The following is a 12,465-nucleotide window of genomic DNA, read 5'->3' as shown; positions in this document are numbered from 1 at the left end:
GCAGCTCCTGGGGGCGGGGCTCTGGCCCGTCGCGGGGGCCGTGGCAGCTCCTGGGGGCGGGGCTCTGGCTCAGAGCGGGGGCGGGGCAGCTCCTGGAGGCGGGGCTCTGGCCCGGAGCGGGGGCGGGGCAGCTCCGGGGGCGGGGCTCTGGCCCAGCGCGGGGGCGGGGCAGCTCCTGGGGGCGGGGCTCTGGCTTAGAGCGGGGGCGGGGCAGCTCCTGGGGGCGGGGCTCTGGCCCAGCGCGGGGGCGGGGCAGCTCCTGAGGGCGGGGCTCTGGCCCAGCGCGGGGGCGGGGCAGCTCCTGGGGGCGGGGCTCTGGCCCGGGGCGGGGGCGGGGCAGCTCCTGGGGGCCCTGGCACAGAGCAGACGCTGCTGCCGGCGCTGTGTGACCCGGGAGTCCGGGCTGAGCAGCTGCTGCTCCCCGGGGTCTATTATTAACCCCTCCGTGCCCGGCCGGGGGGTGGGGGGGCGTTCTCCAGCTGGGACCACCCCCCGGGGCGGAGCCCGCAGGTAATTATTCAAGGCTCAGGGGAGGCTCGGGGCGCAGGGATCGGCAGGGAAGCGGCTCTGCACAAGGGGGCCCCGATCCCCCCGCCCCGGGACCTGACCCCGGGTTGTTACCGCACCTGGGACAGCCTCCGAATTGCGGTCACACCAGTGACCCTGCTGCCCCCCCCCCCCGCGCCCCCCGCCTCCAGCTCCAGCCAGGGGCTGCCCGGGGGGGTTGAGACTGGGCAAGAGACCGGGCCCCCTTCGTGTGTCTGGGGGAGGGGACACACCGTGTGACCGGGGGGAGATGGGTCTGGCTCTGGGCAGGGGGAGAAGAGCGGGGGGGAGGGGACACACCGTGTGACCGGGGGGAGATGGGTCTGGCTCTGGGCAGGGGGAGAAGAGCGGGGGGGAGGGGACACACCGTGTGACCGGGGGGAGATGGGTCTGGCTCTGGGCAGGGGGAGAAGAGCGGGGGGGAGGGGACACACCGTGTGACCGGGGGGAGATGGGTCTGGCTCTGGGCAGGGGGGGAAGAGCGGGGGGGAGGGGACACACCGTGTGACCGGGGGGAGATGGGTCTGGCTCTGGGCAGGGGGAGAAGAGCGGGGGGGAGGGGACACACCGTGTGACCGGGGGGAGATGGGTCTGGCTCTGGGCAGGGGGAGAAGAGCGGGGGGGAGGGGACACACCGTGTGACCGGGGGGAGATGGGTCTGGCTCTGGGCAGGGGGGGAAGAGCGGGGGGGAGGGGACACACCGTGTGACCGGGGGAGATGGGTCTGGCTCTGGGCAGGGGGAGAAGAGCGGGGGGGAGGGGACACACCGTGTGACCGGGGGGAGATGGGTCTGGCTCTGGGCAGGGGGAGAAGAGCGGGGGACACACCGTGTGACCGGGGGAGATGGGTCTGGCTCTGGGCAGGGGGGGAAGAGCGGGGGGGAGGGGACACACCGTGTGACCGGGGGGAGATGGGTCTGGCTCTGGGCAGGGGGAGAAGAGCGGGGGACACACCGTGTGACCGGGGGAGATGGGTCTGGCTCTGGGCAGGGGGGGAAGAGCGGGGGGGAGGGGACACACCGTGTGACCGGGGGGAGATGGGTCTGGCTCTGGGCAGGGGGAGAAGAGCGGGGGGGGGGGGCGGTTAATGACATTCTCTCTGGTTTTGTCACTTCAGTCTCAGAGACTGATTAATTTCTCCTGAATTCTTCCCCCTTTTCTCTAATGATCAACTATGGGTATTAAATCCATGTAGAATCTCCCCTCCCCCCTTTTCTCTCCAATGATTGTCCATGTCTCTAGTCTCCTCCTTGGGTTTTGCCCCATTTTCTAATTTTCATAGGTCGGTTTAAAATCTCTTCAGCTTTGAGACATTTTCCTGCTTGTTTTATCTGCAGCAAATTGTCCTTGTTTAAGTGGGAAATTGTTGCCCTGAGTCATTCCCCCAACTGGAAGGGGGTTAGTTAGGGTTACCATACGTCCTCTTTTTCCCGGACATGTCCGGCTTTTCGGCACTCAAACCCCCGTCCGGGGGGAATGGCCAAAAAGCCAAACATGTCCGGGAAAATGGCGGCTCTGCTCCTCCCCTGACTCTTCGGCTCTGTTTAAGAGCCGAGCTGCCCGACCGCTACCGGCTTCGGGCAGCCCCCTTGCCTCCGGACCCCAGCCGCCGGCCGAGCACTTCCCCTCCCGGGCTCCGGCGGCGCAGGGTCCGGAGGCATGGGGGCTGCCCGAAGCCGGTAGCGCTGGGGCAGCTTGGCTCTTAAACAGAGCCGAAGAGTCGGGAGGAGCAGAGCCTCCGGCCACGGCGGCTCTGCTCCTCCCCGACTCTTCGGAGCCGAGCGCTACGGGCTTTGGGCAGCCCCCATACCTCCGGACCCTGCGCCGCTGGAGCCCAGGAGGGGAAGTGCCCAGCTGGGGGCGCAGGGTCCAGAGGCAAGGGGGCTGCCCGAAGCCCAAGCGCTACCGGTTTGCCGGGCAGCCTCCAGACCCTGCGCCCCCGGCTGGGCGCTTCCCCTCCCGGGCTTCAGCTGCGCTGGGGAAGCGCCGGCCGTGGGGAGCAGGGTCTGGGGGCTGCCCGGCAAACCGGGAAGCCGGTAGCGCTGGGGCAGCCCTTTCCTCGTGGCTGGGAGTGGGAGGGGGCGGAGTTAGGGCGGGGGTGGGGGTGGGGAAATGGGGGGGCCAGGGCCCGTGGAGGGTCCTCTTTTTTTATTTGCTGGATATGGTAACCCTAGGGTTAGTGGGTGCAGCTTACGGGGAGCCCGGAGACATGGCTGGCTCTGGGGTGTGGCGCGGTGGCCATTCTCTGCCAGGAACAGGGCCTGGGAGGGACCCGGGAAGGGAGAAGTGAGTGTTCTCAGTGGAGGAACCAGGCCCAGTTGCTGCCCTGCCCCGCCCCCTCCCCACCCCCCCCCGCTCCCCAGTGCGGCTCCCCACAGCCACCAGTTGCCCGTCCCTTGCCCATCCCATGCTGCCCCTCCCCGCTGTCAGGGAGCGTTCCTTCTCCAGAGCCCCTCTCTTAACTTCTTAAAACACCTTCAAAAAGGGCTCCCTGCTGCCCATGGGAATGGGGGTGGTGGGTCTATTGAATTTCCATAGACAAGCCCGTCAAACTGTCCCAATTTTCTCACTTATTAAGTATCAATATAAAATCCCTTCAGAGCTTGGTTGTTTTCTATCATATCAAATATTTCTTTTTTGACCTATTTCCTCATCAGTTCTCAAAGCTAGATATAAAATATCCCGGGTGCAGTGCTGTAGTAGCTAGGGTGATCCCAGGATATTAGAGGCTGCCCCCTTGGTTCATATACAAATGTTTGATGTTATTCTCCATCCCGTTCCTTATGAATCCTAACATATTGTTAGCTTTTTTGCTGGCAGCTGTGAGAGTGGACTTTCAGGTCCTTTTCTTAAATTGTGTAGCCTGATCTTTAGATTATGTATTAATTATATTGATTACTTGAGAATTCCCAGTTATCACTTTGAGGGTTGACAGGTTCTTGTCCCGAGATCAGGCCCAGTAGTATTAAAATTACTGTCTAGTTGGGAACCCCGATGTGCACAGTTGCAACACTCACACTATAGGAACCCTTTACAATAATGTAATAAGACATTTGGCAAAGTCACAAACACTGTAACACAGTAAGATAGACAGAGATAATACAGAATGTACATCTGCACATCCGTATACTCACGCCATCCCTTGCCGAACAACCTGAAATGTTCACCATTATCATCCTCATCCCCATCACCTTCCTCATCATCACCTGTAGCTATCATCTTGGCACCTTCCCAGGGCTACATCTCTCTCTTCTCCTGCACACAGGCTGGCAGACAGCTTTTATAATATGTTACATTCACGCCACTCAGCCTAATGTATATTCAGCAGGGGTTTCTCCTCTGTTCCTTATTTGTATTTCCTCACCTACCAATGTTGGGGTGTCGTCCTCATATATGGGGCGGTGAGTTGTATGGGCCCATGGTGGCCACGCTCCAGGAATATTCAGGGCCCGGAGGCTCTGCTCCACTAATGTTCGGGGCTGGGTCTCTCCCCTGGGCCCACCTGCTGCCCCTTCGCACCCCCGGAGCGTCCTCTGGCCCCTTGTGCCTCCCCTGGAGTGTCCCCCAGCCTCACTTGCTGCCCCTTCACACCTCCCCTGGAGCGTCCCCCGGCCTCACTTGCTGCCCCTTCACACCTCCCCTGGAGCATCCCCCGGCCCCGCCTGCCGCCCCCTTGTGCCTGCCCCGGAGCATTCCATGGCCCCGCCTGCTGCCCTGCGCGCCTCCGCCCCCAAGCGTCCCTGCCTGCCCTAGGCAGTGGGCGGCTGCCCCTCCAGCTCCGTGCTGCGCTCCCTCACCAGCCGCTGCCGGCTACAAGGGAGTGGAGCCGGGGGCAGGCCGAGGCGGCTGCATGAGCTGATTCTCTCTCTCTCTTTTTGGCCAACTGGGATTTTTCACACATTGTCAGGGCTGGCCTTTGACCAGGGCGATGCAGGCGCATTTGATGCGTATTTCATGGAGGCGCATTGGATATGTCCCAGGTGACCTTACCTGTGGCCAGCCAGCTGGGCTTAAGGAGGGGAAACGCTACTGCCCGTCCAGCCAGGGTCAGGGAGGGAGAGAAAAGCACACACATCGGAGCTGCAGCTTGAGGCACTCGCTCTCGGGGGAGCAGCAGGGGCGGGTGCCTGGGGGTAGAAACCATGGGGAGTGGGTGGAGTAGGTTGGGCTGGGTCCCCACCTGATGGCTGGGCAGCTGAGGTTGGTGCGGTGGGGGGTGAAGGAGGAGTGTGTGCAACTTGTCTCTGCAGGTCTACACTACCCGCCTGAATCGGCGGGTAGAAATCGATCTCTCGGGGATCGAATTATCGCGTCTCGGCGGGACGCGACAATCGATCCCCGAATCGACGCTTCTACTCCACCAGCGGAGGTAGGACTAAGCGCCGTCGACGGGGGAGCTGCGGAGGTCGATTTGCCGCCGTCCTCACAGCGGGGTAAGTCGGGTCTGATACGTCAAATTCAGCTACACGAATTTGCGTATCTTAAATCGACCCCCGTAGTGAGGACGTAGCCTCTGTCTGCTCCGGCTGACTGGGGGCTTGCAGCAGCCCTGCTGTCTGCTTGTGTGTTAGTGTAGAGCAGGTCTGGGTCCACCCCCCTTCTCCTCCCCTTCCCCACTAGGATCTCCACTTGTGCAGGGAACGGCTTGCTCTTTCCCCTGGCGCTGCCGGCAGGACTGGAGCGCACATTTAGCTCCGCACAGTGAGCACCAGGCTAACCGGGGCGCTGCTGCAGCCTGCCTGCTCCCATCCCATCCCTGCAGAGAGGTGACCCATTGGGGGTCACGTTACCCCCCCCCCCGCCCCATTCTCTGCCAGGCTTTCCCTGCCCAGCTCTCCCCCTCCCTCCCCTGCTTGCTGGAGGCAGCCTGGGCCCAGGTCGGGAGAGGTAAACAAACAGCACCTGCCCCAAACAGCTGGGAGCCTGCGAGCAGTAGGGGACAGGTTGCTGCTTCAGCTCTGCAGGGAGAGGTTAGCTAGGGGAGGGGGGAGGGAACATCTGCTTTCCCAAAGGGGGACTGGGCAAGGGGGGCTGGGCTGCCTGGAGAGGGGGATATGACACTCGAGCTGTTGGGGGCAAACCTTTAAATTGTGCCCCCCCAGCAGCTGAAGGTCCTGTCCTCCCTGCTCTCCTGGCTCAGAAACTTCACTCCTTGGTCCCTGGGGGGCTGCTGCCTCCCCAGAGTCAGGCAGGCGGGTGCACAGGAGATGAATGAGTGTGACCTGAGATCAGCTCCCCCATGTGCCTCCTTCCCTCCCCATCTGAACAGGAGGGGGAATGGGAGTCACAGTGGGTGGTGTCTGCCTGCCTGCTGTGACCTCCTTGAAACCCAGTTACCTTTCATTCAATCCCTGATTGCTTACGCACGCCCTCTGGCTCTCTTTTTTTAACTGTTCCTGTTTCCACTACAAGTTGTACTTAACAGTATACTGACATTCCTTGGGGCAGGGCCTTGTCTAAGCTGTTAGGCACAGCCTTGTGTACATTTCTATATCAGGGGGTAGCCTTGTTAGTCTGTATCCACAAAAACAACAAGGGGTGTGTGGTGGTAGTGGTGGCACCTTAAAGCGGGGGAGGGATAGCTTAGTGGTTTGAGCATTGGCCTGCTAAACCCAGCGTTGTGAGTTCAATCCTTGAGGGAGCCATTTAGGGATCTGGGGCAAAAATCTGTCTGGGGATTGGTCTTGCTTTGAGCAGGGGGATGGACTAGATGATCTTCTGAGGTCCCTTCCAACCCTGATATTCTATGACTAACAGATTTATTTGGGCATAAGCTTTTGTGGGTAAAAAACCCACTTCTTCAGATGCATGGAGTGAAAATTACACATGCAGGTATTATTATACATGAAGAGAAGGGAGTTACCTTACAAGTGGAGAACCAGTGTTGATAAGGCCAATTCAGTCAGGGTGGATGTGGTCCACTCCTAATAATTGATGAGGAGGTGTCAATACCAAGAGAGGGAAAGTTGCTTTTGTAGTGAGCCAGTTACTCCCAGTCCCTATTCAAGCCCAAATTAATGGTGTTAAATTTGCAAATGGATTTTAGTTCTGCAGTTTCTCTTTTGAAGTCTGTTTTTGAAGTTTCTTTTGTTGAAGGATGGCTACTTTAAAAACTGTTATAGAATGTCCAGGGAGATTGAAGTGTTCTCCTACTGGCTTTTGTATGTTACCATTCCTGATGTTTGATTTGTGTCCATTTATTCTTTTACGTAGAGACAGTCTGGTTTGGCCAATGTACATGGCAGAGGAGCATTGCTGGCACCTGATGGCATAGATCCCATTGGTAGCTGTGCAGGTGAACGAGTCCCTGATGGTGTGGCTCATGTGGTTGGGTCCTCTAATGGTGTCGCTAGAATAGATAGGGGACAGAGTAGACAATGAAGTTTGTTACAGGGATTGGTTCCTGAATTAGTGTTTCTGTGCTGTGGTGTGTAGTTGCTGGTGAGTATTTGCTTCAACTTGGGGGGCTGTCGTCTGTAAGCGAGGACTGGCCTGCCTCCGAACATCTGTTAGAGCGAGGGATCATTTTCCAGGATAGGTTGTAGATCGTTGTTGATGTGCTGGAGAGGTTTTAGTTGGGGGCTGTACGTGATGGCCAGTGGTGTTCTGTTATTTTCCTTGTTGGGCCTGTCCTGTAGTTACCCGTCTCGCTCTGTCCATCTGTTTCCTCTCTTCCCCAGGTGGATATTGTAGTTTTAGTTTAGAATGCTTGATAAAGATCTTGTAGGTGTTTGTCTCTGTCTGAGGGATTGGAGCAAATTCAGTTGTATTTTAGGGCTTGGCTGTAGACAATGGACCGTGTGATGTGTCCTGGATATAAGCTGGAGGCATGTAGGTAAGTATAGCGGTCAGTAGGTTTTATGTGACCATCACTTATTTGCACTGTAGTGTCCAGGAAGTGGATCTCTTGTGTGGACTGGTCCAGGCTGAGGTTGATGGTGGGGTAGAAATTGTTGAAATCCAGGTGGAATTCTTCAAGGGCCTCCTTCCCGTGGGTCCATATGATGAAGATGTCGTCAATGTAGCGCAAGTGGAGGAGGGGCACTAGGGGACTGGAGCTGAGGAAGTGTTGTTCTAAGTCAGCCATAAAAATGTTGGCATACTGTGGGGCCATGCGAGTACCCATAGCAGTGCCGCTGACTTGAAGGTATAACTTGTCTCCAAATCTGAAATGGTTGTTGGTGAGGACAAAGTCCCAAAGCTCAGCCACCAGGTGTGCCATGGCCTCTTCAGGGATACTGTTCATGACAGCTTGTAGTCCATCCTCATGTGGAATATTGGTATAAAGTGCTTCTACATGCATCGTGGCCAGGATGGTGTTTTCAGGAAGATCACCAATGCATTGTAGTTTCCTCAGGAAGTCGGTGGTGTCTCGAAGATAGCTGGGAGTGCTGGTAGTGTAGGGTCTGAGGAGAGAGTCCAAATAGCCAGATAATCCTGCTGTAAGAGTGCCAATGCCTGAGATGATGGGTTTCCAGGCTTATGGATCTTGGGTAGCAGATAGAATACCTCTAGTCGGGTCTTTAGAGGTGTGTCTGTGTAGATTTGTTCCTGTGATATAGGAAGGAGTTTCTTGAGCAGATGGTGTAGTTTCTTTTGAAACTCCTCAGTGGGATCAGAGGATAGTGGCCTGTAGAATGTGGTGTCAGAGAGTTGCCTGGCAGCCTTCTGTTCATAATCTGACTTGTTCATTATGACTACAGCACCTCCTTTGTCAGCCCCTTTGATTATAATGTCAGAGTTGATTCTGAGGCTGTGGATAGAATTGCATTCTGTACGGCTGAGGTTATGGGGCAAGTGATACTGTTTGTTCATTATTTCTGCCTAAGCATGTCTGCCGAAGCACTCTATGTAAAAGTCCAGTCTGTCATTTCGACCGTCAGGAGGAGTCCACGCAGAATTCTTCTTCTTGCAGTGTTGGCAGGAGGGTTCCTGTGGGTCAGTGCACTGTTCAGTGGTGTGTTGAAAATATTCCTTGAGTCGGAGATGGCGAAAGTAGGCTTTCAGATCACCACAGAACTGTATCATGTGCGTGGGGGTGGTGGGGCAGAAAGAGAGTCCCCGAGAGAGTCCTCTTCCGTCGTGCTAAGTGTGTGGTTGGAGAGATTAACAGTATTGTTGGGTGAGTTAAAGGTACCACTGTTGTAGCCCCTTATGACAGGTAAAGAAGTGAAGTGTGCGTTGTAAATGGCTTGTCTCGTTTTTGTAAAGTCCAGCTGTGTGGAAGTTTGAGTGGAAGGTTGGTTTTGTATGAGAGTCTCCAGTTTTGAGAGCTCATTTCTATACTGCATCAAGATTAGGAATAAGGAAATGCCTTTCTTTACTCCCATCTTAATCCCATGTCCTGCAAACCTCATTCATCCTCTGGAAGTCACTGGGGTTCCTGCTGTTAGTGTGAGGATGGGACTGAGGACAATGTGTGATAGTTGTGATTTACAATTTCAATCAGGCCCTTAAACTGAGGCCTTGGCTACACTCGGGACTTCCCAGCGCTCTCTCGCCGTGCTGTATGTACTCACCTCTCCGAGGGGAATAGCTTGCAGTGCTGCGAGGGAGCGTGCAGCGCTGCAGGCTCTGATTACACGGGTGCTTTACAGCGCTGCACTCGCTGCGCTCGGGGCGGGGGGGCGTTTTCACACCCCTGAGCACAGCAAGTTGCAGCGCTGTACAGCGCCAGTGTCGCCAAGGCCTGAATGAGAACTCTGGTGGGGTTATAGGCTCTGCCCTGTCTTCCCTCCCCCCCCGCTTCATCTCTGCTGCTCTGGTTTATAAATAGGCCTGGTAGAATGCACTTTTTATTTCTTTATAAGTTTGAGGTATAATATCAATTGTTTATTTTTAAGCTTTTTTGTCTTTTTATAATTTTTAATTTTCACAGTTGTGGGAAATTATGGGGGGAGGTCAGATAATGTTTTGATGACAGTAGAAGTTGAGGTTCAAAGAGTTCAAGCTTTAAAGCTGTTAAGACACAAACAGAGAGACAAGGTGGGTGAGGTAAGAACTTTGTTCGGGCCAACTTTGGTTGGTGAAAGAGATGTGCCCTTTTGAGCTCCACAGCCCTGGAGAAGAGCTCTGTGGGGTTTGAAAGCTTGTCTCTTTCACCAACCAAAGTCGGTCTAATTAAAGATATTACCTCACCCACACCCTGTGGTTCTCATATCCAGGTACCAACATGACCACAACAAAACAGCACAAACCACTAAGTGTTCTGACAGAACAAGGAGCAATGGTCTCAAGTTGCGGTGGGGGAAGTCCAGGTTGGATATCAGGAAAAACTATTTCACTAGGAGGGTGGTGAAACACTGGAATGCGTTACCTAGGGAGGTGGTGGAGTCTCCTTCCTTGGAGGTTTTTAAGGCCCGGCTTGACAAAGCCCTGGCTGGGATGATTTAGTTGGGAATTGGTCCTGCTTTGAGCAGGGGGTTGGACTAGATGACCTCTTGAGGTCCCTTCCAACTCTGATATTCTATGATTCTATGATTCTATGAATATCACATGTCAAGATATACAAAATAAGGATCCTAAAACCAGAAAGGATTTGTTGATTTCACTATTCATTCACTGGTTCATTTGTAACAAGCCCAATTCACAAGTTTATGTCCCGAATTTTGACTAACAAGTTCTCAAGCAGCATTTTTCTTGCTTTCCCAATGTGTAAATAATTTAATTATTACTGATGGAAATATTTGTGGATTTGTGTATGTACAGTGAAATCAACAGCTAATTTCAAAATTATCCTCAAAAAAACCCTAGAGTTTTCACAGCAGCCCCCCCCCACACCCACACATACACACCCTTTAGTGAAAGTACTAATACTTAAACTCAAAGGGCACCAAAATACAAATTTGCTCAGGGCACCATTTTCCTTAAGGCAGGCCCTGGCGGCTGCTGCGCTGGCGAGGGGAGGAGGTGCCTGGCAGCCCACCCTCCCCACGGCAGGTGACTCCGGGGGGGGGCTTATCCTGGCTGGACCTCCTGAACAGCAGCCAGGGGGGGCTTGGGTGAGTGTCATGCCAGGGGGGACTGAAGTGGGGCCCACTCCCCTGGAGCTTGCTGCTGTCAGCAGGGAGAGGGCTGGGGGAGGAGTCCTCTCTGGCTCCCCGCCCCGGGCAGTCTGCCTGCTGCACCCCAAACTCCTCATCCCTGGCCCAGCCCCACACCCCCTCCCACACCCCAACCCTCTGTCCCAGCCTAGAGCCAGCACCCAAACTCACTCCCAGAGTCTGCACCCTTGCTGCACCCAAACCCCCTCCCAGAGCCTAGGCAGGTGTGTGTGTGGTGGATGGTGCGTGGGACTTGGACCCGTTCTGGGCACCACCAAAAATTATACAAACCTGCCGCCCTGCTCCTATAGGTTAATGAAATCATTAATACAACTCTATTTGTCTATTTGTTGCCTTGTTACTCCTGTGCTGAGGCATCTGCAGATGTTCTATCCAAAAGCCGGCATTAGCTCATGTTCCTGTGGTTGGCTGGTGTTGTCATGGACTGAATTCCCCCTTAGACACTCTATTTCCAGTTCCCCAAACCTTAGGGGTGACGCGTAGGCCATTTATCAGTGCCAGAGTTCATAGGCCACAAGCGTTATGCTAAGTGCTGAAGCCAGTATCTTACAGGATACAGGCCTGTAGGTTCCTTGAATTACTGCTGCTTAAAATAAATGTTAAAATAAATGCTAAAGCTGGATCTATGGGCTACAGTTGATAGTTAATTTACCCCCCCAGTGTATAAATCGCTGCAGTTTTTCTCTCCAATGTGATACCTGGGGATTCTTAAGTAAATAAATCATTGATAATCCATGGTGGCTACAACCTATCACTTTACTATCCTCTAGGTGCTTATCCATTGATGGTTTAATACAATTTTCTTTCGGGGTATCTAAGTAAGGCTTGACTGGTCTTTATTCCCCAGGTCTTCATTGTTCCCCTTTTTGAAGACAGGTTTTATGTTTGCTCTTTGTCAGTCCTCTGGGACCTCACCATCCTTCCGGAGTTGTCAAAGATAATTGTTAATTGTTCCAAGATTGCTTCAGCTAAATCCCGGAGTATGCTAGGATGAATTTCATTAGGCCCTGCTAACTGTAATACATGTAACTTATCCACTTATTTTAAATCTGTTATTTTCTCGTGGTTTCTGTTCCTTCCTCCTCTTGGTTAAGAATAATTGTTTTAAGTATCTGGTCACAATTAAACTTTTTCTAGTAAATGTAAAAAGGCATTAAACGCCTTAGTCTTCTTGATGTTCTCTGTTATGAGCTCACCTTCCCTGGTAAGCAGAGGAGCTACACCTTCCTTTACCCGTCTCTTGCTCTGTTTTGAAGCCCATTGTCCTTATTCTGTTACTCTCACGCCTTCCGTCTCATAGAATCTTGACATCTCTCATTTCATGATCACTTTTACCCCTATTGTTTTCCACCTTCAGTTTTATAACTAATTCCTTCTTGTTAGTTGAATCCAGTCTAAAATGGCTGTCTTCCAGTTACTTCTTCCATCCTCCCAGGAAACAGACGTCCCCGCTACATTCCAGGAGCTTATTGGACACTTTGTGTTTGGTTCAATACCTTTTATGACAGATGTCTGGGTAGATAAAGTCTCCCCCGTTACTAACTGTGTTTTGAATTTTTCGGTTAGTTGCAGGACAGTCTAGAACATCCGTGTGCAGGGAACGAGCCTGGGGGGAATTGTGCTGTGAAATTATTTCCTGTTTTGACATGTCCCCAATTGTCCCCTTTACCCTAACAGGCTGCAGCGTAACATCAATACTAGATTTGGTTACTGTGAGGCCTAGATCCTAGTAACAGACCCTTGGGGTTTGTAGGTGGGAATTCCCTAGTTTGTAGAACAGGAAACAACCCCTGGACTTGGTTGGGAAAACTTACCAGACTCCAGTACTGCAGTCTGAACCTACAAACCACAGGCT

At 54.0% G+C, this 12,465-nt stretch overlaps 2 protein-coding genes across 4 annotated transcripts in view; both read left to right on the top strand.

Annotated features, from left to right (window-relative positions):
- Positions 1-12,465, top strand: part of LOC135977343 (uncharacterized) — a 371,747-nt gene that overhangs the window by 242,549 nt on the left and 116,733 nt on the right. The gene's annotated exons all lie outside the window — the stretch shown is intronic.
- LOC112061095 (zinc finger protein 436) overlaps positions 317-12,465 on the top strand; it is a 37,354-nt gene continuing 25,205 nt past the window's right edge. For all 3 annotated transcript variants that reach the window (XM_065577801.1, XM_065577800.1, XM_065577799.1), the window contains exon 1: positions 317-510. The gene's annotated coding sequence lies outside the window, so the exon portion shown is untranslated. The remainder of the gene's footprint in view (positions 511-12,465) is intronic.

This window comes from Chrysemys picta, chromosome 24 (genome assembly GCF_011386835.1).
Source record: "Chrysemys picta bellii isolate R12L10 chromosome 24, ASM1138683v2, whole genome shotgun sequence".
Lineage (NCBI taxonomy): Eukaryota > Metazoa > Chordata > Testudines > Emydidae > Chrysemys > Chrysemys picta.
Note: the sequence above shows the minus strand (reverse complement) of the source record. Positions and strands in the feature narration are given on the sequence as shown.